Here is a 23,217-nt window from a genome sequence, read left to right as displayed (position 1 = left end):
CTACCATTGTATCTCTGCCTTCCTGTGTCTGGTGAGGCACTTCACAGCCCTGTCCTTCCTCTGGGGATATTCCAGTTTGGTTAACTCCAGGTCTCCAGCATTCTTCAATAATCACTTGGAGCCAAGCTGCCTGGAACTGACTGCATTCACTGGGTGCCTGCCTGTCCAGTACTTCATGGTGTAAGCTACCTCATAGCACAGTGTCCAGTTACAAACAGCTTTCATCCTGGAGACTCTTAGTTGCCCATATCCATGACCCCTTTTCTGCAGATGATATATTTTATCTGAATATGTATGCTGTCAAAACACAGAGGAGCAGAGCCTCTCTGCCTTTGTGGGAATGAGGTCAGCCAGCCTTGCTGATAGGAGATCTATTCATATTCCTCAGTTCAGGCAAAGACAGACTGATAAGACAAGTATCAATTGGGACATCAGAATAGATTTTGAGAGAATAAGAGCCCTTGCATAGAAAGTTTTCTTCCTATTTTTTTCTGGTGTATCATTCTGTTTAGTGTCCTTATCTAAGGACATTCTTAGTTAAGTGCCTGTGTTTTAAGCGTAACTTTAGCTTTTCTCATGCTTATCCTGCCAGCGCTTCATGCCCTCTCTATTATGCAGAGGTAGTAGCTTTCTGTGGCTTTGTTAAGGTCTTGAAGATTTGAGCGTGCATTTCAGTACCTGTCCTTGGCGTATTCAACTTTTATGTAAGTCGGTCTTGCCAACTCTTATCCAGGCAAAATATCAAACTGGAAAACGGGTACTGTTTACTACAGCAGTAAGAAAAGGGCCTTGATTATGGGAAGCAGTGTACAAGATTGTTGTCTCTAACGACATGAACCATGCTGATAAGCAGTAGCTGCAGAGCAATATGTTTTGGTAAAAATCTGAAGGATCTCTAGAGTGTTCACTTTGCTCATCCTCAATGCAGTAAAATGCAATACAACCCAGTGGTAAAGTTCGGAGTGTTTCCCAGTCCAGTTTTTGGTGTGCTGAAGAAGGAAGTTCATGGAGCAGTGCACCAGCTGCTGAGGAGAGAAACAACTGTTACAGCAGAACAGCAAAGTATTACTTTTGCTGCTGCTATCACTGTTGTGATTTCAATCTGAGCAGAAATTTGTCTTATATCTTGCTCCAGATGCTTGTTGTTCCATAGGAGTCTTCCCTCTCATCTATATATGAAATTGAATACCTCTGCAGACCACAAGCTTTACTACCTTGTTATTCCTCCAGATAGCTTAAAACTGATGCAGTCCATCCTGTTATCCTGTGTTAGTGCCCTGAAAAAAATTGTCTCAATACTACCTGGTCCCATTGGTTCCCTTGGAAAAGGATGGGGCAAAACTTGATACCAATATAGAACAACCTAAGCAAACACTGGGCTAAACTCAGTTTAATCTCTGCTTTCCAAGGCTGGGTTAGTGTTCCAAGTCAAGGTTGTAATTTAAGAAGTGAAGAAAATTTCTCAGACTGTTTGCCTGTGAGGGTAGTCGTTTACCTGCAGGTAACATTTAAGGGGAGAAAAGAGGAGGTATTGTGAAACAAGATGAAATATCAGAGAAAAGCAGAGGTACAGCAAGCAAAAAGTACTATCGAATATGATGGCAAATTGCAGAGGTTGCCCGCTCTACTACTCTGCTTCTCAAGGGAACGCAGGTACTCAAAGGGTAAAAGATTTAATTCATCATTCTTCAAGCATCTGATGCTATTTCTAATGGCTTTAAGCAGAATATTACTTTGAAATGCTCCATGCCAGATACTGGATCTAAAACTGTGCTGCGAATAGAGATACTTCAACATATTCAAGAAAATAACCAATGCCAAGATATTACAACACCCAGACGGTTTCATAAACTATGAGTATATTTTAACTAGTGCCTCTAATCACTTACTTTGGGTTTTCATGTTTAAGACTGATAACCTAAGAAATTGTAATTGCCTCATTAACGTTTTTGAGCTCTAATACTCTACATAGAGATAGGAACTCGGCACAGCACAGAAATGAGTTAAGCTTCATCAGCTTTTGTGAGACAAGCATGTGGTTAGGTGTGCTTCCCAATTAAAGTAAAAGATGTAGTTGTCATTTCTGCAGCTGCTATGACTCTGAATGGGGCTTGATAATACCCCGTTGCGTTGAACTGCTTTGTGCTCTCTTGAGCCACTCCTTTTGCACATGCAGAGACTGCAGAGCAGTGGAACTGAAATCTGCTTTTCCTGGCAGAAGTGAGACTTCGTAATCTGTGATGGCTGCAACGTTTGGGTCAGAGGTGCCTCTGTGCTGTGAATTACACATTGTGAGGTAGCAGACAGAAAGGAGGGTAATCCACTTCAACTACAGAACAGGGCAAGACCTGGCCACTTCTTCAAAGTCTTGCCTAGCTAATCGAGCTGTTCACACCACTGAGTGAACACGAGGCACTGTGACTTGTACCTTCGTGTTCTAAGGGTATGTTTGCAATGTCATCGTCTGTGCCTCAAATCTCTGCCGTTACGGTGCAGAATGATTTCTGTGGTACGTAAGAACCATGATCATTATTTCCCATCTCATATTTATATTAACACAAACTGGAGAGATACAGGAGGACTGGAGCCAGCCAGAAAGGTGAGGAAATGCCCACTGGATGTGGTAATACGCAGCTCTAGCAGCCTTGGTTAAAGGGGAAGTAGTGATCTCAAGTGGTGTGGGGAAAGAACAGGGAAACCCACAAACCCAAAAGATTTCATGCAAACCGGGCAAAATCTTAACTGCAGCAGTCCCAGGCGAAAGAGGTCAAATTCACAACAATGATACTTCTCTAAAACTTCCCTAAAACTAAAGAATTCTAATGAAATGCTTGCAATGCTGCTTGATTTCATCAGTGAGCTGGTTTGTATAAATCAGTAGACTTCATAGACGATAAAACAAGAACATTATTGTGCATACCCTTAAATAGAGAAGATTAAAACTGATAGAGTTTGTATATCAAGTGGTAAGTACAGTTAAAAACCTCCATAAATCTAGTGTAGTAGTGTGTTACTCCATCAGTGTTTTAATGGGACAACAGAACTACAAAGAAACTCCTCTGAAATGAAGCTGTTTCTTTTATGAAGGCCCAAGTCTTTGAATAAGGAGAAAGTGAACAATTCTTTTTGTTCCCTTTCTCCGATGTATTGATGTGCATCACTTTAACATCAAGTGATTACTATTGACTAGATTGAAGACCGTGAGCTAAAAGAGGTTTGATTGTCTTTAATCCAAGGAAAATACATTCCTCAGAGGTGTTTGCTTTCTTCTTTTTAGGCTTTAGTTCAAACAACCTGTCAAGGGACTACCCATGCCAGCCATTGGGAAATATTGCCTTTTTAAAATCAGACCCCATAGGAGCCTGTTCTGGGTTTGTGTGTGGATAAAAGCTTCTTGACACAGAGTGCTCAGTGCCGATGTGCGGGATGGTTCAGTGAGAATGTGAAGGCAATGGGTTATACAGGAGCCTGATCTGGCAGATTTTACTCCCATTACAAGGAATTAATGCCCTGTTCAACAGACCTAAAATAGAAGCTCTTTTGCCTGCCTGGTAATTAGTTTCTTGCATATTTGCATCTCATTGGCTTTTTCTCTGTGCTTAATGGCGCAGCTGCTTTTTGCTCATGATAAATTAGCATGGGGATCTGGAAAACACATCCATTTGGCTGTAATGGTGTATCTAATATCTTGTTGCATCTCGAGTTTCTTGGTCATAATGGTAATCTCCTATTAGTTCCAGGAGTGCTTTCCTTCTTTCCTTTCTCCCTTTCTGTTCCCTACTAGTTAAAGCACAGATTTAGTGAAACAAATTTCCACATCAGCCATTCAGTGCTGTGAAACCTCAGCCATTACTGAAAATCTTATACATCCCATCAGCCATTCTGAGCTGGTGCCTGCACAAATCCACAAATAGCAAGCAGGGGAAAGAAGAGCTGCATATAGCCAAATTAATATTGCCCGTGTCTATTGCTTCCATGTAATGAACTGAAAACCTTCCTTTCACATTATGATTCGTGTGCAGCCTGCTTTAGCCACGGGCAACACCAAGCAAGCCCTAGTGCTTAAAAAACCTGCTGGTTCTCTCAGCTTTCAACGGAAAGAATGAGTACATTGTGGAAGTGAATATAAACCAATTGCTAACTCTTTAATTTGAATAGCTGGCGAATGTTTAGGATCTTAATTAAGAAGAAACATTAGCGATAGAATTATGAATCATGGCAGAACTCTGTTGAGCACCAGCGGAAGTCAGAAGCTTCTTTGCTGAAGGCAGGAAGAGTCGAATAGCCAGAGACAGCTTTGCTGGTTGTAAATCGAAGGAAATTAGGGCAACATAGGCTGTATGAATTTGAATTAAAAGTTGCAATTAGAACTTGTTCTGCACCGGGCTGTGTGGTGTGAAATCTCTGCAGATTCAGTCTCAAGACTGGAGTCACTGAAAGTTGCAATGTTGTTGGCCAATATAAATGAGCTTTTCCTTGGGCAAAATCTCTGCAAGTTTACATTTCTGGCTTTGTTTTTCATTTCAGTGTTTCTCTTGCTCTGTTCCTATTTTCCATTTTGACCTGAAACTACCCCTTGTGAGTAGATTGCTGCTGTGAGGGCTTAGAATTTATTATTACTTGTTACTGCAGAAAAAATAAACCCAAGTGCATATTCTGATTCCCTGCTCTTTTCCAGTGTGCAACCTTAAAATGACACTACTGGTTCTTTCACTTGCACCAGTCAAGAATTACTGAAAACTTGGCATTTCTGCTTTTTCTTTTGATACTCATTAGGCCAAACCAAGGATGAACTGCAGGCAGAAGCAGCAGACTTAATTACTTTAACATTTCACCTTTGTAGGATTTGTTATCGTGAAAACGAGTAACATTGCAGGCTGTGAATGGTGAGCTTGTCACAGTACAATGGAAAGCATTAAGCCACATTTTGAATTCCTTGTTTCTGAATGGTACCAATAACAGTTACCCATTTGCTACCTGACATAGTGTTGAATCCTGAATTGGCTCTCAGGAACATGGTGTAGACAGGACAAGTAATCAGCCCCAGCTCTCGTACTGGTGTCACTGGTGGACTGAGACTACACAGTTCATGAGAGAAGGACTGCAAAAAGGGCTAACAAAAAACACTTAAAAGCTCAGAAACAGCACAGTTAAAAGCTGTGTGGAGGGGAAAAGAAACATGGAGGCAGTCATCAGGGACACTTGGAGAATAAGGTGTAGAATTTGCTATTTGAATGTATGAACACAAATGCAATGATTGTATATTTTAGTTTCTGACAATATTATGTCCTATGACAAATTCAGAGAGACTCTTCCTCTCTAAGCCTTCTAAGGACTCTGAAGACCCTTTCTGCATACCAGGGTCAGGGAAAGGGGTGGTTCATCTGCAGCCCTGCCTCTTCTGCAAGCTCCATAGAATTCAAAAAATGCAAGGGGTCTGGAAAAGCCCTGGATGAAGGTTTATGTTTTCTCTTTTTCCTGGCCAATAACTTTGTTCTCTTATTTGAAAAGAGACAGAGATACCCACTGGGATTTAGCTGAAGGAGATCGTGCAGTCCAGGAAATGGCACAAGAGAAGTGCGGTGTTGAGTATGCCCTGGGCTTTCTCTAGCAGGCTGTTGCAATATTTACCAGTGGTGTGAAAAGAATGGGAGTTAGTTGCTTCTGAATGATAAAGATGAGTGTTTCACAGTGGTTTGAAATAATGAGGTTTCTAGTGTGCAACGTATTCCCTACTGAAAGAGAGGAAGTCTCTTGTATCAGAGGAGAATACAGCAGGTCTGTCCCTCCTCGGTTGCGAATTGCCCAGAGAGGAAGTGCTTCACTCATACTGCCTTCATCTCAAGCATCCCTGTGGAGTGGGCTGCACTAGTGCCTTGTCACAGGCATTTGGATCTATGCAAATTCCTGGCCTTAGAAGAATGTGAAGTCAAAGTCGTTACTGAACACATAAGTAGTATGCCGTTGTTTTGGGGTTGTGCCTTCATTTATTTCCAGGTGTCTGTTCATGGCCTGGCAAAAGGGAATTCTTTTTCTCATTGCACAGCAAGAGCTTAAGGAAGGATGATTTTCTTTGAAGAACAGGTACCAAATTATGAACATAAAGAGGGATGCAAAGTATGATAGTGCACGGTGGGTGAGATGAATGTTTCTTCAAATACGTAAATTCATCTGCCTCATTAGCTATTAATATAGCTATTGTAGAACTAGAACATCCTCCTACTGTAAAACCTGAACAACCTCTTCTTATTGAAGATCCTAATTTTATGGAAACTGGGAACTTTTGCGAAATTGTTGAAGTTTTTTCCTATAAAGTTTGTCAACTTGTTAAGAAAAAGAAGAAAGAAAAGAAATGACATTTGCTACTTTGCCGGTTGTGCAGGGACAAAGGGAAGATGCTGCCCAGGCAGCATTGGGGAAGCCTGTGCTCCAGATTAAAGCCATAGAGATGATGTCAGCCTACCTTACTTGCCAGCAGACCTTATCTCTGAGAACTCATGTAACTTGCTGTAATAAAGTGGCTGGTCTAAATGCATTTGCAACTCGAAAAATAACATTTCATTTCAAAATTAGCATATTTACAATTAAAGCTCTCCTGTCTTATTACAAAATGAAATATGCACATTAACTGCTAATTGTTCTGTCATGACAAATGTAGGAATAGAGCTCTCTATGAGTGCGAGAGCTGTATGTGTGAAACAGAGCAAGAAGATTGAAAATAGGTTAAACATAAACTTGGCACTGGAGCAAGGTGGAAAACTGAAGGAGGCAAGACAGAGCCATCAAGGCACAGGACTGACTTTTTAAAGCACAGATTATGGTATGGGTTGTCTTTCAAAATGTTAAGGTGTTCTCGGGATTTCTGAAGGCAACCTGCTGAGATGAGAAATCATCTGTGTCACTGCTCCAATACCAAGAAGCTGCTTGGAAAATAGATGAAGTTGTACTGTGCATGCATTGATAAATGGGTGTCATCAGCCTCAGCTGCTGCACAAAGATGTCTTTCAATTTATTGTGAGCCAAGTCCTGTATTCCTTCTCTTTAAAATATGGATTTATATTCTGATCACCTTTCTCAAGCTATAGCAAACCACTTTGGGCTACCCTCTGCCATACAGGTACTGGTTTATGCTGTGGATGCTCAGGATCAGTGTGTCTAGATGAGCCCTGCTGGAGTAATGGTCTGTGCAAATAACTAGACCCCTTCAGGCGGTACCACTTCAATAGGCCATGCCGGGATTGGACACCCAGTTCCATTCCCCCTCTCCAGGCACACAGGAAAGTGGTGAGGATATTGGTAATTCACTAAGCTGAGCTGTCACTTGTAGCTGTGCTTTAAAAGTTCTAGTTTAAATGCTTACAAGACCTGACTTTGAGCTTGCTAAATGAGTTCTGGGTGTGAAATGGCATGAAAACTTAGCCTATTAATAAACAAATTATGCATCTTACCTGAAAAACTAGAAGCAAGCAAAGAATGGCAGCTACAGACAAGTTTTGGAAATCAGGAAGAATGGAAACATTGGAAAGAAATAGGATAATTTGGGAATTAGCTGATATCTTTAGGTTTGCACATGGTCCTGGTGGTTACTCGAGCAGGAAGAAACAGAGACCAGATTTGTCTTTATTAACTTGGTTTGGGTTCTTTTCCTTGCTTAACATTCACTGGAGTTTGAGACTATGTCTGTTAATAGATGTTCAATCTGTGACCACTGGTGCCTTAAACACTCTGCTGTAGGTTGGGGTTGGTTTTGTTTGTGGTTTGCTGAAATGCTGCACACCTCTAAGAAACAGCACTTGGAACCGAGCTTTTGAAACGGGAGATGAGATTAGAGGCGCTTCTTTGACTGCTTAGGTTTACTAGCACTGAACACTTCATTTCTTTTGCAAATCATCTGATCGGTTGTCATAACAAGAATAACCTTTGTGATCCCATTCAATGCAAATATGATCGAGACAGATGGTGACATCACCAAGAAACTTCTCTCTGAAAGGTTAATCTGATTCCTAACTAGGAAACCTGATTACCAAGAGCTATCACTCTAACTCCAAAGCTCACACCTGTAGTAGGGGAAATTGCCAAGTTGCACATGGACTTTGTAGGTATTAATCACCTTTCAGGCAAGTACTTTCTTTCCAATGACATCTTGAATTGCTCTCTCTGTTGCTAAGCATTGGTATTTTAATATTTGCTCCTTGCAGCCTAATATATTGGCTATCTAATTTGATTTCAGTACACGTAGACTGAAGCTTAATCTGGGTTCTGAAAGTTGATCTACTTGTGCAAATAGTTGTTTTTCCCCAGTTAATCTGGCACACACGCACTATTCCATTGAGAGATGAGCAAATCAAGCTGCGATGGTGTAGGAAGATATGAATGACCCTTACCGTGATCAGTTTTAAATGAGCCATCTCAGTACCATAGACCATTCCATAGTACATTCTGGCTGGAATTGTTCTGATGCTTATGTCAAAACCTCAGATGCACATTTTGCAAGGATTCAGATCTGGATGTTTTCTGTTTGCCCCAGCTCAGGCTTTAATAATCTGATCAGTACAACTGTAATAGTTTCACCTTTCTCCTTTAATGTTTACCCTGTTCAGTAGGTAGCACCCTCACCACTATTCCTTTTAAGAGGCATGTCGACAGGCATTGGCAAGAAGATAGAAAAGCTAAGGTCTAGTCATAGATACCAGGTGGGTGGATAGGCAGCCTGCCAGCCTAATCAAGCTGAAATCATAGGCACAAGACACTGCCCTCCTCCAGAGATTTCTCACCATGGCACCCCTCACAAATACACAAGACTATAGCACTGGGCTCTGAATTCCTAGTGTGCAGCTTTAACTGGGTTTGATTAGCATGTTAAAGCATAGAATCATAGAACAGTTAGGGTTGGAAAGGACCCCAAGATTGTCTAGTTCCAACTCCCCTGCCATGGGCATCTATAAACATTCTTGCTAGGAGTGAATTATGTGCACTCAAATAGGTAGATGGAGTGCTATAATACATATGTATGCATTATGTATATATATAAAAAGTTAATTTTACTAATCTCATCTGGTTTTATTCTTTAATTTAAATTAGGTATGCAATAGGTGTACATTATGGCATTGTTTTCTGAGGGCTTAAGACCACTTTTACTCCTGGTACACTGTGCTCAATGTAGACAAATAAATGTCTGGATTGATCAAAAACCAAGTAATTACTTTCTTAGATAAATGATTTAAATTCATCTATTTGGTACAAAATAAAAGGGGGGGGGGGGAAAGTTTTTGGGGTGGAACTAGGGGAGGGTATTTATTTGGCTCTTTAGCACACCTGGTTGAATCAAGGTCTCCTATGTCTCTGAGCCTCATTTTTCTGCTTATGAAACCTCCCAGAAACCCTTTCCCTGGACTCCAATCTAAAGCCACCTGATTCATTAGCAGAACAAGGAGACCTCATTGGGTTGTGGTAGAAGGGTGAATCGTTTGCTTTCCTATATATTGCTGTTTGTCTCCAGCTGAGGGAGTGTTTGTCCAGGTGTGACACAAGGTAATAATCGGTGCTTTTGTGTACCTTCAGGGTTGGGGTTTTGTTAAGTTTGTTTGGTTTTTCGTGGTTAACTTGTAAATAACACAGATTTGTTGCAAACAGAGCTTCTGTTGCTGCAGCCAAGGTAAATAATTTGGGCTGGCTGTAGGAAATGAGTGATGAGATGATGGTGCGCAAACATCTGTGCTTCCAGCTCGAGTTCAGTCCCTGATATCGGTTTGCTTTAATTCTCCATGTTGCTAGTAGTCAAAGTGAGTAGAAACCTGAGTCTAAATAGCTGTGAATGGGTTAAGTCAAGTAGAAAGACACAAATGCCACCATTTATAGAGCAGTAGAGCATGAGAGCTAGGGTTACCTATAGACAGCATGTGCTAAAAGCTTGAAGCTGGTAAGAACTTCAGTAGGTAGCTAAACAGGAGTGCCCTCATAAACTGCAATACTGGGTGAAGGCAGAAAAACTTTCATTAGGGATGCTGTAGACCACCTGCATAGGGATGCTATCTTGTAGTCCTGATGCAGTGCCATGGGGAGCATTCAAGGGTTTCTCACACTGCTAGAAAATAAGCATTAACAGTCTTTAATGCTTCTGATTCATGGAAGTACTTTGAATCTTAATACAATTGCTATAAAGAGACCTCGGAGAGGAAGATTTGCCTCATGCCAACAATTTCTCAGTTTTATTGTCCATTACAATGATTTTACGCCTCAAAACGTCTCAGTCCAGTCTCCTTAAAAGGAGAATTAAACTTCACTTTTCTCTGCATGTGTGTGCATGCTGTGTTCCGCGTCTTCGCTATCCTTCTCCCTCAGAAAAGCTTCCATAGTTCCTGTTGCAGGTGGTAGAATTTCACTGTCAGTAAAATGATGCAGAGTTAAGAAACAGTCACTGGACTGCAGTATTAGATGCTTCATTTCTGAATAGATGTTACCAAAACATAGCTTAAAGTACTGTAGTGTCTAGGAGTCTGAATGCTACTACAGTGTGCTATGTAGGCATGCTTTTTCCCCCATCCTCCAGAAAGATTTGCCAAAAGAAGCAGCAGTACACAGTATTGAGAAGACTTGGTGATGCTGAAAGAAAAGGGAGATGTGTAATCAGTTGGACATCTCTGAGTTTACAGATGATCTTTGTCAGAAACATGAGCCACAACAACGTGTATGGGTTTTGTAATTCAAAGAAGTAGGTAATTTGAGTGGCTGCCCAGACAAGAAGCTATTCCATGATGCTGATCATGTATCATGACATCAGGACAGGCAGTTGAATGAGTTAGGCCTGACATCAGTGTTCAAACTCAGATGTGTGCAGAAAGGAATTAATTATGTGTTACCAAGTAGTCTGATGTGGTGAGAGAAGTGGGCAAAGCTGCTCAGTGTGATCTCATTACTAGTCCAGTAACGCCTAGGTGTAAGATGCACAGAGCTGTCTGAAGTGGGCCTAAATTGTTAGGAGAAACCAGTAACTGTACCAGATCGTTGCTATTCTAAGACCAAAATGAGCTGGTATTTGAGGTGTTCCGTTTGCAATATCCTTAGTTTGCATACCATTTATCATCTCTCTTAAGGAGTTCTGGGTTCTGCTAGTGTTGTGCTGCTGTTGCTTTGGCTTTTCACCTGGTTTTCCCACAAACTACAGAGTTTGATTCTTGTGTGGACTGAAGAGTGCAGAAGTTGTGCAAGCCATGTGTCAAACATCACCAATGTTTTACTGTATCCCTATCCCTGCTTTCTTTGTCTGCAGTAGTGACTTGGAAATAAATCAGTGCATTAAGTTGTCCTGTAGCCATCATCTCAAACCTTACATCATGTCATCCTCTGCTATAAGCAAAGAACTTCCCCAGACAAAGGTGGTGCTTTGAGTTCTTGCTAAACGATATTGCAGGTCTGATGGGACCAAGTGAGATAAGCTGCTCTGAACTGCAGCATGGTTTCCTGCCTTCTCATTTCTTACTGCGCTGAACTCTGTCTAAAGTAATGTCCTTGAAACTGTTTGAATCGCATCCCAGTAAGCCCCTGTAAAGCCTGAAAGAATAAAATGCAGTGTGTGTGTGTGTGTGTGTGTAACAATACACATGCAATATAGTTAAGAAAGAACCTGGGATGAGCTCAGTGTGAATTTTCTGCATCATGGAATGACCTTTGTCTTTTTCTGCTTTTTACCTTTTAGCATATATACACTGGGTGCAGGAATTGTTGTGCTTTTGCTTTCCTTCCTTTCATCTTTTGCTGAGGAATTGGAGGTACCGGGGGTTACAGCAGCAGATACACACTAGCAGTCAATTTGTATTCTTTCAGGACCAGGAGGAAGACAAACTTGCAATTCATGATTAGCTATGAGACACTTACACTCGAGTTGATGGAACAACTCTTTTAGTCTTCGCAGTGCTTCTACATTCAGTTACCTTTTGGGCTCTGCTTCAGGCTGGGCTGTGTATCTCATACTGTGGCCTGGGCACACAGTTGTTAGGTTTTAACAGAGTTTTCAGTAAGGTCTGAACAGTACAAGTACACTCCAGTGTGCTATACAAATGTGGTCTTTCTATCAGTATGACTGTGTTTGTTATTTTACTGATCAATGGTACCATCCCAAACCATGCTTGGAGCTGTACACATGTACCGATTTTGTAACCCTATATCCTAATCTTATCATGTTAGGGATGTAGTAGTGATGAATGCAGTTAGATCTATATAGTGTCTAGGAAGGCTTCTATTTGACTTCTAAAGTAAAAAGTAGCAGTATTTGAAGTTTTCCTTCAAAATAGCATCATGCTGCGCCCATCTGTGTCACCTTACACAACCAACTGAAGCAACCACGATTTCCTGCTAGGTGATCAATGGTTTTCCCATATTCAGGGCTCTTGCGCTGTGTACACATGGGAAAACATAAAATGATCTTCTGCTTGGAGAACTCTCTTCCAATCGCAAGGTGAAAATGGAATTATTGGGTGTCTTAATTTGGTTTTCAGTGAACCAGGAAGCTTAACATCCTGCTTTGAACTTTGCAACATGCTTTCTAGTGTACTTGCCTGATGGGTCCAGGTTGCCTGTAAAGAGCTTTGGTAAAGCTAATAAACTTGGTGGTGTGGAGATATCCAACAGATTAGGACCTCTGTTGGGACCGCAACTGTTCCTTGGCCAGACCAGCCTAAACAGGAAATAACATAATGAGCTCCTCTCTTCCATGCTCATTTATCCTTGTGGGTTTTTTTTCCAGATTTTTCTCTTTGTTTTTGATATCCCAGCACTTCAGCATTTGCACTGTGTTTTTCAGAAAGCACTCTGAGTCACGCTCTGTGAATGCTGCTGTGTAAATCATGTATTTCAATTGATTAACAGTTTAAAGCCTACTTTCCTTAGAGCAGTTGCTAAAATTGGTAACACCGCAAAAAGACTCTGTCTGTAAGCTATGATAATGCCTTTGGAATACAACAGTAAGTTACTTACTTGGAGCTGAAGTTTATGCAAGCTATTCTGGTTTTGTTCGGGGTACGTTCTTAAGCAGATTAGATTGCGTTAGTCCGTAATTAATGAACGTTTGGTGCTTTGTGGTCTGTGGATGAGAAATAGCTGTAACAACTTGTCACTATTGTGTTTGTTCACAAATAGGAAATCCAGCATCTTACAATTAGCCTGGATAATTTCGTTAACTATAATCTTGATGTGGAGCATTGCGAACAAAAGCTCCAATCTGAGAGCTCTTGGAGATCCTACTTGCAGAGATGATTAAGGAAAGTGTGTCTGTTTTGTAATGACATTTAAAATGCATCATTACTCTTGTTATTTTGCAGGAATCAAAATGAAACACTTCCATCTTCCAAAATGATGCAAAAATCTTCTGCAATCTGCTGTTTCTCTTGTTCTTTCCTCTGTTCTGCTCCCTAAACTGAACACCGTGCAGCAAGAAGTTTCGGTTAACACATGTTATCTGAAAAATGGCTATTTTTTTTTTGTTTTGATCCTGCTACCTGTTCCTGGGGACACCTGATGATCGTTCCCTCTTTCTCTTCAGGTCCATTTCATTCATTAGAAGAGCTTTGTTGCACTTTTCCTGCCTTCCCTTTGCCTACATCTCTGCAGTGACCACCTAGGTTGAGAACTTGAGCTTCAGAGAAATCATGACTACTTCTCACTCTGTTGCAATTCTGACTTTTTAATCAGGCAATGTGTTCAATATAAATGGTGTTTAAGAAAGTTGCTTAGGGAATGTGGTTAGATACTGCCATTCCGTAACAGTCATCTGGAATTTTCTTATCATTCTCTCAATGTTCATCAGCTGATGCTGTTCTGACACACTTGGAGTGATGATAACTGTACAAAACCAGCCTCTATCCTCCATTGTTCATGTTTCAAAAACTTATTCATATGTGTCCCAAGGTTTTCTTGCATAGTCTTACTCTTTTGACTGTTTTGGTAGTGCAGATGGGCCCTGGTATTTGATCACAGTTACTGGTGTCTGCTGGGTTATCACTGGAAGGAGTGAAATGCACCAGATAAAGAGAATCCATAAGAAAAACATCAGGGTGGTTGGCGTGCTGATCCCCTATCGCTTTATAGATGGAGCTTTGTCTCTCAAGCAGAAACTGTAGCTCCTTCATCCAAGGGACAGCAGCATCCACAATAATTGTGTTAGGGAATAAACCTGTGGTTTATGGTCCTGTTGTCTCCTAGAGTTTGAGTGTACAGACATCATTGGCAATGAATTCTTTGTTCCTATCCAAACACTCTGTTTCTAGAGAGCTCCTGTTCCTTTACAAACCAGGTATTTTCTTACTTTTTCAGAGAAATAACTTGGTGGGAGGTTGGAAGAGGAGAGAGGAAAGAAGGGAAAGAGAGTGTGGAGAGAGAAAGACAGCCACTGTGTCATACGAGCTAACACTGGCTGAATAACTTTGCTATAGATACTGAATTTATTTTTCCCAGTTGAGTTTTCTTTCTGACATTATTCTGTTGCCTGTAACTTTCCTCTACAATATTTCACTAACATCCACCTTCCATTTTTGCTAGGATAATTTACTTCCTACTCCTCCCATCTCATTTTCATGTTGAATTTGGGTACTCATAAGCTAGAATTGCATTCTGTTTGGGTGCAGTAAGTAAACACCTCTCTAGTTGCTGTGAGTTTAAGCAAGCCATGTTCAAAATAGGTTTTGGTAATCCTAGGATCATTCAGGTGGACAGGAGGTCACAAGGTATCCAGCCCAACCTCCTGTTCAAAATGGGGTCCGTATATGCTTTCCTCACTTCATTAGGGAATTTGGATTACTGAAGCACAGAGGGATGGGTCTTTAACCATCACACTTTGAGATCATGCAGTAGCCAGTTTGTACAGGAGAAAATGAAGTTGTTAATTTTGCTGGCATGGCATGAATGGGTCACTGTTGGCATGTTGGCTGTGATCATAAATCTGTGCTGACAGCTCTCTCAGCAGTCAGCATGCTGATCTTGGGGGAGCAGCAGTTAACATGTTTGTAGGGCCTGTTCATTATCTTCCTCCCAGCTGCACTCTTTCTACAGTTATCTTCATTTATTTAGGGAAAAACACAACCAACAGGACATGATATTTTTCAAGGGACATTTGCACCTGGAGTGTTCCTGACTGGAAAGTGAGGTGGAAGCTTCTAACACAACCATATTATTGTGAAGCATGGAAGGACTGCTCCTAAGCAAGCTGCACACGTGCCCTCATCCAAACAGGTTGTTTCTACCTGGTTCTCTCATTCTGAGAGATAGCTATAAGGGAGAAGAAAAACAATTTTATGTGCAGCATATGACACCCACCTCAGGTCTTGTTAACATGATCCTGAGGCTGGGATGGTGCAGTATTAAATGGAGACATGTTTTACAGTTACCTAAGTCACTTTGTTCGTGTTCTGGTTAGCTCAGTTCATATACACACCGTGAATCCACAGCAGCGAGTGCCGAAAGCCGGACTAACAACAAACATGCCTTCAGCAACCTTCAGATCACATTCATTTGTGTTGCAGTGTAGCCTAAGATACAGGTCTCTCCAAGGACTGCAGGTGTGCTGCCAGGAGCAGAGCGCTGATACACTGCTAATAGGCTGTGTCCCAAACTTTGGGACTATGAAGCTGCTTCTTTGCAAACCACGACCATGTTTTTCTGCCAAGGTTGCTTTGCAATGCCGCTTTCTGTCTCCAAGGTCCCTTCAGCATAGAATGTGGAAGCCATAAGGCAGAAAGTCAGATTTCATACTGTTTCATGCTCTTTAATTGGCTGGATCGCCATTGTGCAGTCAGCAGCATCTTTCTTCCTGAGATAAAGAGTAAGATGAAAAGCAAGAAAAAACTCTCGCTCTGATACCTAAATAAAGAGGTTTTAAAACATGGAGAAGTATACCCTCACCATGAGAACACCATTTCTTCTCTCATTTGGTGTTTCCCACTTTGAATTAATAAGGCTTTGTGCAGCCCAGTGCCACTTTAAAATTGACTTGGACCACGCAGTGGGTTTGACCCAGATCGCTTCCAATGGTTCCTTTCAACCTAAAGTAGTTTAAAAGCAAACCTAGTCTTAATCTTACTTAATAGTAAGAAGTAGGCACTTTCTTATTCTTTTTTACTTTATGTTACTGCAAAAAAACCCTAAATGAGCAAAGAAAGATGTTTAGAGAGCTGGAATTTTGGATACCCAGGGGTTTTCCAAAGATCAAAGTGAATCTAGAAAGCAATCTAAGTCCAGAGGTTAGGGTCTCTTGAAGTCTGGCATTGTTGTGTTGTATCTTCTCAAGGACAAGATATAGGGAAAGCAGATTGTTGTTTGAAATGGGCAATAGCCATTGATTCTAACACCTCACGTACTATACAAAGGGTTAGGCAAGCAAGGAGGCAACTTGGATTGCAAAGTCTGCTCTGTTTTCTTCTCCGTTACCCTTTTTGTGAGCTGAGCTGAGTGTCAGAGGAAGAAGCAAATCTCTATCTGTATCTCTGAGTGTGTGGGACCTGAATTACGAGCAGACTTCTGAGCATATTTCTCTAGAATGTACCATTAGTTGTTCTGACAGATAGAGAGTAGCTGAGGGGGTGTTCCAGTGGATATAATTAGATTTAATGGGCCATGATGAAGACAAAGGGAATATGGGGGAAATGCTGGGGAAAGCTTGTTCTTTATACAGTACATTATAGCATTCTAGTCTAGTGTGAGGCATCCCTGCCCATGGCAGGGGGTTGGAACTGGGTGATCTTCAGGTCCTTTCCAACCCAAACCTAGAGCTTACTTGAAGAACCAACAAAGCAGAGAGGGGGGGACTGAAGCAGAATGACAGCCAGTCACTGAGATAACATGGAAGTTAGAAAGGCAGGTGCAAAGTACATGTAATAACATAAAACCGTCTTGGTTGACTCACTCGTTTATTGGCTACGAGGAAGAAGTGGGACTTTATGGGTGTTCAGACTCATGCCAAGAAGTATTTGAATCCAGTCCTCCTAACACCTCCAGGGTATCAGCTGGCTAACACTTCCCTGATTACCTCAGCCTGCCTCTACACTGGCATCTTCTCTGAAATGAGTAATGCTGATTTGGAATCAATGGCAACAACAAAGGAACAGTGTGAAAAATTAAGATGATTCCCAGCCAGATTGCAGCTTGAAGCATCTGAAAAGGAAAGTGTTCATCAAGCTTTCCAATGGCTGCCTTTGCTTCTAACTTGGCCACAGTGTCTTCTACCTTGCTTCTCAACAGGAAAAGTGGTCATGACGTACCCAATGTATGTGCATTTTATGATACTCCTAGAAAGTGTTGTTTGTCTTTTCTAATTTTATTCCCTGAAGGACTGTCATGGTTTAACCCCTTAACTAAGCACTACTAGGTTTCCGGTATCGATATTTTCCATGAAGAGAACCTGAGTGGTGTTTCCCTAGATCTTGGTTTTAAAACCTCTACATCACGTTCTCCTGTATCTGATGCTTGCAAGAAGAAATTGTGTGTCTTGGAGGGTGTAACTTCAAAAAGTACATTGGCTAACAGACAGCAAGGAATTTCCAGCCAGGGACTGCCCGGTATAAGAAGTGCAGTGTACTGCTGCTGTCTACTGGGTTTGCTTTGAGATCAGTTTTATTTGTAGGTATCTTAGTAGAAAGTACTTTCAAAAGTACACATCAGGGTTAAGTAGCAAAAGAATTGAAAAGAATGAGGAGAAGCAGGATCTAAGTGTGTCTCTAATCCCGTAAGTGACTTACTTACCTATAATTCTCCATTGCTAGGATCTGATGCTCTCATTTTAGAGGGCAAACATAGGAATGCCACCGTGCAAAACCAGTAGTACTTAATACCCACTTTGTACAAATGTGACTGATTGTGTGAGATGAAGCCAAGCATATCCTGAGCCTCTGCATGTACAGAGGCTTTTCTTCCTACCCTACCAAAGAAAAGATGACCTGGGGAGTGAATAGAATAGTGCTTTGTGTTTCTAATTCCTTTCTTTTCCTGTACGGTACACTGTTTCTTCTGAAAGTTTATCTGCAGTCCTCATGCTGGTAGATGATGATAGAATCGTGTAAAATATTGCCAAGAATTTGTAATACATGGTGCATCACCTCTCCTGTAGGGTTTATATGTTCTGAAGTCATTGCCCTTCTTTATTTAAACATAATGTGAAATCATAGCTTTTAGAGAGCTATGCAATACTGCCCACACCTTTTTCAATATCAAGGATGTAGTATGAGTCACTGTTTCATTTAATTCAGACAGTGACAGCTGTGTTCATGCAGCCTTAAAGCAGGCAGAGTAATGTTACACAGTCCTTGAACAAAGCACATGGTGGGAAGCGTCACAGAAAGCCTCTGTGGAGTGACTGGGCAGCAGTCTTGAAGGGCTTTGGCAAGTGGAAGAAAAGCATCAGTTATAAGAGAGCTCGTTCAGCTTTGTTAGCGCAGCAGTTGATTTGGTTGAGTCATCAGAGACTGGAGTCTGAAAGTGAATTACAAAAATGAACTTGTAGGGTAAAAGCTGGAAGAGGGGCTTTGGGCAAGGGCCTGCAGGGACAGGCCAAGGGAAATGGCTTTAACCTGCCAGAGGGGAAACTGAGATGAGCTCTTAGGCAGAAGCTCTTCCCTGTGAGGGTGCTGAGGCGCTGGCACAGGGTGCCCAGAGAAGCTGTGGCTGCCCCATCCCTGGCAGTGTTCAAGGCCAGGTTGGACACAGGGGCTTGGAGCAAGCTGCTCTGGTGGAAGGGGTTGGAACTGGATGAGCTTTAAGGTCTCTTCCAACCCAAACCAGTCTGGGATTCTGTGATTTTAGGCTGTTGAAATCCACTTTGCCTTGAAATTGTTTTTGTTGCACAACTGCTTCCCAAAACCCCATCTTTCTTTTCAGTTATCGCTAGTGGAGGAGAGTGAATCTGTGGAGGCAATTACATTACAAAGATATGTGGGAGATGAGGGAACACAGGGGCTTTGCATTCAGGAGAGTCAGTGTTGCTCATAAGCAGGAAGCGCTTGCTTGTGAGGCTTGTTCAGGCTCATAGTCTCATCCTGCAGCCTGCACATGGGACCCTGAGGTACCTGCAGGTATACCCCAAATGCATAGCAGGGGCGAAATGCGAGGGCACAAGTGTATGTGTAACCTCAGCAGACGAGAAGGTGATGCTTTTACTGCTCTTAATGAAATCAGGAGATTCTATGGGATGAGGGATTCTATGGGTAAGAGGGGCAGACCAGAGCAGGTTTCCTCAGTCTCTGACTTTGCCTGGTTCTTCTGCTCTGACCTGAAATGTTCTCACTGGCTTGGTAGAGTGGCTGTGGTAGCTACACAGCCATCACTAGCCAAAAGCTCTAGATCACTAGATTGCACATTGATTGCCCACTGGAGTGGCCATGGGCGCAAAAGGTCTCACCTCACTGCTAAAAGAAATGTTGAGTTCTTGGGTACCCCCCCAAACAGGGCACTAATGGCTCAAGACAGGTGAGAAATCCTTCGGTAATGGCAGACACCCCTTGCAATATGTATGTTATTTATAACCAAGACTCTTTAAACCCCACAAATTGACATATTTGGCTGCCTTGAGGATGATTCTGCTGAAAACACAGATTGTGTGATACAAAGATTTGCCTCATCGAATTTATGAATATCAAGTGTAGGAAAATCTGCTTTGCTCAGAATTTGTAATAATTCAGCATATGTTATTTTGTCACAGGCTTTCATTTGAAAAGAGGAAATTGCTCTTAAACTGTTAGCACTGAGGGCCCATGTATGTGGGGATGTGTTTGAGAAGGATTTTCTTGCATGTGGGTTTTGGCTATGTCTAGACTTAGCTCTGTGGCTTGCCTATTTCTATTACAGAGAATTCAGACAGGGTATAACTATTATTGATGAACTGCATTATACCTTTTAGTGGAGTTTTCCTTGGTGAACCAAATGGCTGAAATTAAGCTTATTGCATTTTATCCCCTTTTTAAGGGAAGCTGAGTGGTGGCTGCTCTTATACTAAGAGTTCACCTGTAGGTTTTAAGGCTGTGTGGCCAATCAACATTAAAGAATATTCCAGATGAACTTTCCTCACTATCCTGACGTAGATCAACTCGAATGTCTAAGTGGTTTTTTTCCTATCTAGAAAGTTGTGCCATTTGTTTGCATCATTTTTGTTGTCCGAATCCATAGTTCTGAGGCTGAACACTTCATAGTTCTGCTGGTTGAGCTCTCACATGTGTGCTTTCTATGCTCTTTAAGTCATGTTCTCACAGACCTAATTCCATGGTTTATTCTAACTCAGCTATCGGATTGAGGAGGGTGCACATGCAAAAGCCTGTGGCACACAGGTTTCAAAGTAAGCATGTTCACAGTTGAATAGCATTGATGGTTTGCAGCACGCAGCCCTGTATGCACGCAGTGGCAGACTCTCACAAAAGCTGCGTGCGGACCAGACCTGCATTCACTGTCTTCTGCCCTTTCAACGGCTTCTGCAGAGCTTTTATATAAACCCTTCCTCCTCCATTCTCACCCGCAAATTGTTCTGCATTTTTCCACTCCACGTTTCTTCCTTTCCACCTCCACTTCCCTCCCCTCCCCAGCTCCCAGTGCTGTGGATGGAGCTGAAATTCTATTTGCTATTTTTATTTGATAACTCGAGTCTCCAGTGCCTAGCACCTTATCTGACAAAACATCGCGTTTGTGCACAAGCATCCAGTGATGCCAGCAGGGATCTGAAAATAGCGTGTGCTCGCTAACGCTCCTGTTAATTGTTAAGATGTATTCCCATTCCTTTCTCCCACCACCCATGGTATTTATGAATTAAAAAAGTCCTCTGTAGCCTAAAGCTCAGCAGCAATCCCTTAATAACTTTACTGCTGGTGGCTTGTGCCAGTTTTAAATGGAGGACAAAGCTAAAATAGAAAAGAGCTCTACGGCAGGTCAAGGTAGCAGCCTCTCTAACTTTAGACCTCAGTCACTTACTTTGGATTCCTCTCCTTAATTAGATGAAAAAAGCTCTGAGTTCCGGCTCATGGGCACTTTGCTGGTTCCCTTTTATCGTGCACCTTTGCAGTTCGGGTCATGTATCCTGCTTCCATGCAGCTTTACTTTTGGGACTGCTGAACTCAAGCAGCAGCCCGGGAAGAGGTTGCGTGGATGCTGTCTCCGTTCCCTCCCTGGCTTAGGGGAAAGGAGTAAGAGAGGGAAGTTTTGGAAAGTTGTTCCAAATCTCAAGGCTAGCCCTGGCTCCCAGGGGAGCCGGAGCTGCTTCTAGGCTGTGTTCATTCATGCTGTACAGACACAGCCCAGTTGATCTTGGTGCTACTAGGGATGTGAGGGTTTCCTCAGCACCATTAAGCCTGGTAACAGGCCCCAGTGGGAAGAGCAGAGGGAGGATCTGACATGGTTTCCCTGTACTTCTAGTGTTTTCTCCTGTAGGTGATCCTATAATGCTTACAGAGCTCTTCCAAAGCTGTACCCTTAGTGCCGTGCTTTGAATCCAGAATGAAAACTGGTAACACTCTCTTCAATTTCCAAACTGCTCTGTAGCCGGTCAATTATTTCTGGGGAAAGAAATGAAAGTAAACACACAACAAACCTGATGTTTTTTAAAGTATCTGAATACGAAAGCCACAGCATACAAAGTCTTGTGCTAAGCATTCCAGCAATCCATTTCCCAATTTGCAGTGATGAAATCCAGCCCTACTAAAGTAATAAAGTACTGCTATGGCATTAGAGTCACCTTACAAAGATAAAACTGTTCCGTCCTCTGAGAAACACTGCATTTATCTCAGTAAGGATTTCTACCACTTTACCATTAATAAAAGGCAAAAGCTTCACCTCTGTTGCAGGTAGACAACAACGTGAGAGCAACATATGCAGTTATGTTACCATCAACAGCTCACCTGCATCCAAGCCGATGTTGGTAGCACTGAGTTGCCAGCACCTGCACTGAATGGAAGGAATTACGTGACTAGAGTACTCACCTTTTCACGTGTTTTCTTCCTTTGTGATTAAAGGCATTTAAACCCTCCCTGTACAATATGCCAACTAAAACACTCCAGTAGCATAAAGTGGTGAGCGTGGACTTGATCCCTCCACTCAGCAAACTGCTAGCACTCACCCATTTCTTCCTTTGTCACTGTAATCCAAATGGGCTTACACTCATGGTGATCTCATCGCAGGTTTACACTGCGCTTAGGTATGACATTGCAGCAAAACACTGGATCTGATCTCTGCTACTCACTCTACAGATACTTGGAGCAAGTCACTAAATCTTGTTTTCAGCTTGTTTGCTGGAATGGAAGTAAATCAACCCAAATAGTTCCAAGTGGTGAAGAACTCTTGATTTGGTAACACCAGTTGCAAAGCATGAATTTGTTCATGCTAGATGCAGAAAGATGCTGCCTCTGTTTATAACATGCCATGGTGTAATGCATAATGTGCAGTAATCACAGGGGAAATAAGGAAAATAAGGTCCAGGATTGAAATTCCATGTAGTTTTATATAGACTGCTCTGATTTGGAACTGGTTAATGGCAATGGATGTCTTTCCAGTGATACACACGCAATCTAGATAAGAATTCAATTGTCCACAGTGAGACTTCTGAATCACTCTAAAAGGTAGCCTAAAAATTAATGTTAGTGTGTCTGCGTCTCATAGTATTAGATTTTTATGAACTACGTTTCCTATTGTTCAAATACTCTTAACAATTTGGTAAAGAGTATGTGCATAAGACCGCATACAGCGTAGCACTAAGATTCTTGTTAGTGGTGATCATTTGTTTCTTTGAACCTGCACATTGCTTGAGTGTCTGCCCATCTTCCTTTACTGGGAGAAAGGATTAAGAGCATATACATGGGTAGGAGCTCTTCATTTTTATGAGATTTTAAGATAAAATATATCATTTCCTCCTTGTTCCATTTGATCCAGTGCACTGGTGCTTTGCTTGCTTGCTTGTTGCTAAAACATGAATTAGGCCATGGAGACAATTTGTGGAAGTTTTCAAAATGCAAATGGCTCACACAAACAGGGCGATGCTGTCCTTAAACATCCTGGTAGATAAGCAGCCCCTTTTTGGAGATGAGATGTGAAATGTTGCATGAAACGGTGTGTATGTGAGCTGGGGGGAAATTATCATCCATATTCCATTTGGAAATTGGAGGTGTTTTAATGAGCTTTTGTTATAATGATTGCAACAAGGGAAAAGAAGAATAAAAAATCCCCATTAAACTGGTGATTTGATGTGATTCATCTCGGTGATCC

The sequence above is a fragment of the Psittacula echo genome (genome assembly GCF_963264785.1).
Source record: "Psittacula echo genome assembly, chromosome: 2".
In the NCBI taxonomy this organism is placed as follows: Eukaryota; Metazoa; Chordata; class Aves; order Psittaciformes; family Psittacidae; genus Psittacula; species Psittacula echo.
The sequence above is the reverse complement of the archived record's forward strand: the minus strand, read 5'-3'. Positions refer to the sequence as shown.